Source organism: Saccopteryx leptura, chromosome 5 (assembly GCF_036850995.1).
Source record: "Saccopteryx leptura isolate mSacLep1 chromosome 5, mSacLep1_pri_phased_curated, whole genome shotgun sequence".
Classification (NCBI taxonomy): domain Eukaryota; kingdom Metazoa; phylum Chordata; class Mammalia; order Chiroptera; family Emballonuridae; genus Saccopteryx; species Saccopteryx leptura.
In genome coordinates this window covers 65,840,163-65,845,984 of record NC_089507.1, presented here as the reverse complement: position 1 = coordinate 65,845,984, position 5,822 = coordinate 65,840,163, and positions in this window count along the sequence as shown.

Here is a 5,822-nt window from a genome sequence, read left to right as displayed (position 1 = left end):
TTTTAAATGATAGCCTTGCTGCATAAAGTAGTCTTGGTTGTAGGTTCTTGTTCTGCATTACTTTGAATATTTCTTGCCATTCCCTTCTGGCCTCAAGTGTTTCTGCCGAGAAGGTGGATGTCATCCTTATGGGGGATCCTCTGCAGGTGATAACTTTTTTTCTCTTGCAGCTTTTAATATTTTCTCTTTATCACTTAGCTTTGGTATTTTAATTATGATGTGTCTTGGTGTAGGTTTCTTTGGGTTTCTCTTTAATGGAGTCCTCTGTGCTTCTTGAACTTGTGAGAGTTTCTCCTGTATTAATTTAGGGACGTTTTCAGCTATGATATGATTGAACAAAGTCTCTATCCCTTGTTCTTTTTCTTCTTCTTCAGGAACCCATATGATGCAGATGTTATTTCTCTTCATGTTGTCACAGAGCTCTCTAAGAGTTTCCTCAGACTTTTTGAGTCTTTTTTCTTTTTTCTTCTCTGCTTTTATGCCTTCATTCCAGTTGTCCTCCAACTCGCTGATTCGATCCTCAGCTCTATCTCTCCTGTTTTTAATTCCTTCCATTGTGGTCTTTATTTCTGATATTGTATTTGTCATCTCCGACTGATTCTTTTTTATATTTGCTATTTCTTTATTTAGGTGTTCATAATGACCATCCATTGTTGTTCTAAGATCCCTAAGCATCCTTACAATCATTATTTTGAACTCCGCATCTGGAAGTTTGATTATTTCTATATCACTCAATTCATCTCCTGAAGGTTTCTCTTGTGGTTTCATTTGGATTGCACTTTTTTGTCTTCTCATTGTCTGTGTTTGGGTGTTTTGTTTGTAGAGTTGGTTGAGTCTAGGCTTGGTGTTGTCTGCCTCCAGTTTTCAGTTGTGTTATTTCTAGGTCTTCTTGGGTTGGTATCAGCTATTATTTGTAATCCACGTTTGGATTTGGGCAGCTTTGAAGTCTTGATTTGTTTGTTTTCTTAACAGGTGATAGTCTTTTTTACTGATCTCAGCAGGGGGCTTCCTTGAAACTGTATCCAGGAATGCGATGGGTGTAACCTGAGACTCTGAAGGCCTCTTCCACCAACTAATCTCACTGGGGGGCAGGGTGTTTTCTCAGCTTCAGTAGGGGGAGATGTATCTCCGATCTCCATGGAGACCTGAGTTACTGCCCCTCCTCCTCACTTCTTGTTTTCAGCTGTGTCTTGTTGCACTGATTGGAGATGGAGAGATGTCTGGAGATCTCTGATTGGGAAGCAATTCAGTACTGTTTTGTGGGGAAGGATCAGTCACTCCCCCAGCTATGGCCGCCTCCAGCACGGATGAGTCAGCTTTTTCCAGGTTGTCTCCTGCATTCCTTAGCCCCTCACAGTCAGTCCCTCTCTCTTTCCTTTCCACTTGAGAGATAAGCTGGTCTTTTCAACACACCTCGCTCCCCGGTCGCCAGGCAAGAGGCTGTGAGCAGTATTTTCTGCTCTTTTCCCTGGAGTGAGATCCCTTCTGGGCTCTCAGCCTCACCACCCCCACCCGCCGTTCCTGTAAGCAGGGGAGATTCAGGCACTCCCTACCAGGTTTCTTGTGGCTTCTTCTTTGCTTCTTGGTTTTTGAGAGCTGTTATTGTAGTCCAGAGTTGGTTTTTTACACTGATTTTTTCCTAAATTGATTTGTATTCCAGTTTGGTGGTGAGAGCTGGGCATCTGTGCATCTGCCTACTCTGCTGCCATCTTTCGGGACCTTTAAAAATATAAAACAATCTAGAACAGGGGTCAGGAAACTTTTTTGCTGAGAGAGCCATGAACGCTACATATTTTAAAATGTAATTCCGTGAGAGCCATACAATGACCCGTTTATGTTACACATTATCCAATAAAAATTTGTTGTTGTCGCAGAGGACAGCTATGATTGGATCCAGCCACCCACAACCATGAACATGAGTGGTAGGAAATGAATGGATTGTAATACATGAGAATGTTTTATATTTTTAATGTTATTATTTGTTATTATTTTATTATTATTTATTAAATATTTGTCTGCAAGCCAGATACAGCCATCAAAAGAGCCACATCTGGCTCGTGAGCCATAGGTTCCTGACCCCTGATCTAGAACATAATAAGTATTAAAGGAGTAAAGGCAAAAGAGGTCTTATTGGTTTGCTGGGTTGCAGAATGTTCTGTGGTGAAATGCATTTGAGACAGGAAGATGATAGTCACAGCTATGCTTAGTAGTATGAACAAAGGCTTGGAGTAAAAAAATGCAAGGCACATTCAGGGAATCATTTTGTCAGGGCTAGAGTGTATCATGGGGGACCCTGAGAGGTCACAGGCAGTTAGAGAGCAGGTTGAGAGAGTTTTCATGCAGTGTGAATGCTGACATATTTGTAAATACAGGGAGTAAGCCAAGAGGAGAGTTTCAAGGGTGAGGAAGTGAGGGCGGCGGACAGAGGAGGTTCCTGGAGATAGGGAGAAGGATGAGCTTGAACTATGGAGGAGAGAGAAACTTGTCAGTGTGTACTTCTACCATGTCTTCAGCTCAGGAGAGACTAAAGAAAGAAATGGAAGGTGAAAAGCAGGGAAGCTGAAGAATTCAGGTGAAAAGTTCCCGTTTCAGTGAGGTCTTCTGCTATAGCAGAGGAGGCAAGAATGTGTCGAGTTTTTAGGGTAGACTTGTGTGATGTTGTGATTTATAAAAAGAAATATGTATTTGATCTTTGACTTCATTTCTGGCACAGAGCTCCCAAACCCTCTGGAATTTCCCAAGTGTTGAGAGCAATAAGAGTACCTTTTTTAATGTTAATAAAGTGACTTTTGGAAAGTGCTGAAAGATGGGGTTGGTTGTCAGTGGAGCCAACCATGTAATTAGAGGGTTGGAATTTTCAGTCTCACTTCCCCAACCTCTGGGGAAGGGAGAGGAGCTGGAGGTTCAATTAATCACCAATGGCCAATGAATTAATCAATCATGCCTATGTATTAAAACCTTCACAAAAACTCAAAAGGAGATGGTTTGGAGAGCTTATAGGTGTGTGAACACATGGAGGTGCGGGGAAAGGGGCACACTCGGAGGCACTGAGCGTCGCACCCTTCCTCCACACCTTGGCCTGTGGAGCTCTTCCATCCGGCTGTTCCTGTACCTTTTTATAATGAACCGGTGAGCTAGTAAATTGTTTGAGTTCTGTGAGATGCTCTAGCAACTTAATCTAGTCTGAGGACGAGGTCATGGGAACCTGATTTATAACCAGTTATTCAGAAGTAAGGTTACAACCTGGGCTTGTGAGTGGCATCTGATATGTGTGTGTAAGTGGGTGGGCAGTCTTGTAGGATTAAAACTTCAACCTGTGGAATCTGATACTATCTGAGTTAGTGTCAGAAATTAGCTGAACTGTAGTATATTTAGTTGGTGTCCAAGAATTGCTTGTTTTTTTTTTTTTTTTTTTTTAAATAAATTTTTATTAATGGTAATGGGATGACATTAATAAATCAGGGTACATATATTCAAAGAAAACATGTCTAGGTTATTTTGTCATTAAATTATGTTGCATACCCCTCGCCCAAAGTCAGATTGTCCTTCGCCACCCTCTATCTAGTTCTCTGTGCCCCTCCCCCTCCCCTAACTCTCCCCCTGTCCTCCCTCCCCCCACCCCTGGTAACCACCACACTCTTGTCCATGTCTCTTAGTCTCATTTTTATGTTCCACCAATGTATGGAATCATGTAGTTCTTGTTTTTTTCTGATTTACTTATTTCACTCCTTATAATGTTATCAAGATCCCACCATTTTGCTGTAAATGATCTGATGTCATCGTTTCTTATGGCTGAGTAGTATTCCATAGTGTATATGTGCCACATCTTCTTTATCCAGTCTTCTATTGAAGGGCTTTTTGGTTGTTTCCATGTCTTGGCCACTGTGAACAGTGCTGCAATGAACATGGGGCTACATGTGTCTTCACGTATCAATGTTTCTGAGGTTTTGGGGTATATACCCAGTAGAGGGATTGCTGGGTCATAAGGTAGTTCTATTTGCAGTTTTTTGAGGAACCACCATACTTTCCTCCATAATGGTTGTACTACTTTACAGTCCCACCAACAGTGAATGAGGGTTCCTTTTTCTCCACAGCCTCTCCAACATTTGCTATTACCCATCTTGTTGATCATAGCTAATCTAACAGGGGTGAGGTGGTATCTCATTGTAGTTTTGATTTGCATTTCCCTAATAACTAATGAAGCTGAGCATTTTTTCATATATCTGTTGGCCATTTGTATCTCTTCCTGGGAGAAGTGTCTATTCATGTCTTCTTCCCATTTTTTTATTGGATTGTTTGTTTGTTTGTTGTTGAGTTTTATGAGTTCTTTGTAAATTTTGGAAATTAGGCCCTTATCTGAGCTGTTGTTTGAAAATATCATTTCCCATTTAGTTGGCTGTCTGTTTATTTTTATATCAGTTTCTCTTGCTGAGCAAAAACTTTTTATTCTGATGTAGTCCCATTCATTTATCTTTGCCTTCACTTCTCTTGCCATTGGAGTCAAGTTCATAAAATGTTCTTTAAAACCCAGGTCCATGAGTTTAGTACCTATGTCTTCTTCTATGTACTTTATTGTTTCAGGTCTTATATTTAGGTCTTTGATCCATTTTGAATTAATTTTAGTACACGGGGACAGGCTGTAGTCGAGTTTCATTCTTTTGCATGTGGCTTTCCAGTTTTCCCAACACCATTTGTTGAAGAGGCTTTCTTTTCTCCATTGTGTGTTGTTGGCCCCTTTATCAAAGATTATTTGACCATATATATGTGGTTTTATTTCTGGGCTTTCTATTCTGTTCCATTGGTCTGAGTGTCTATTTTTCTGCCAATACCATGCTGTTTTGATTATTGTGGCCCTATAATATAGTTTAAAGTCAGGTATTGTAATGCCCCCAGCTTCATTCTTTTTCCTTAGGATTGTTTTGGCTATTCAGGGTTTTTTATAGTTCCATATAAATCTGATGATTTTTTGTTCCATTTCTTTAAAAAATCTCATAGGGATTTTGATGGGAATTGCATTAAATTTGTATATTGCTTTGGGTAATATGGCCATTTTGATTATATTTATTCTTCCTATCCAAGAACAAGGAATATTTTTCCATCTCATTGTATCTTTTTCGATTTCCCTTAACAATGCTTTGTAATTTTCATTATATAGGTCCTTTACATTCTTTGTTATGTTTATTCCTAGGTATTTTATTTTTTTTGTTGCAATCGTGAAGGGGATTATTTTTTTGAGTTCGTTTTCTAATATTTCATTGTTGGCATAGAGAAAGGCTATGGACTTCTGTATGTTAATTTTGTATCCTGCGACCTTACTGTATTGGTTTATTGTTTCTAATAATCTTTTTGTGGAGTCCTTCGGGTTTTCGATGTATAGGATCATATCATCAGCAAAAAGTGATACCTTTACTTCTTCTTTTCCAATATGGATGCCTTTTATTTCTTTGTCTTGTCTGATTGCTCTGGCCAGAACTTCTAGCACCACGTTAAATAAGAGTGGAGAGAGTGGACAACCCTGTCTTGTTCCTGATTTAAGGTAGAAAGTCCTCAGTTTTTTGCCGTTTAAAATGATGTTGGCTGATGGTTTATCATATATGGCCTTTATCATGTTGAGATATTTTCCTTCTATACCCATTTTGTTGAGAGTCTTAAACATAAAATTGTGTTGTATTTTATCAAAAGCCTTTTCTGCATCTATTGATAAGATCATGTGGTTTTTGTTCTTTGTTTTGTTGATATGGTGTATTACGTTAACCGTTTTGCGTATGTTGAACCATCCTTGAGATTCTGGGATGAATCCCACTTGATCATGATGTATTATT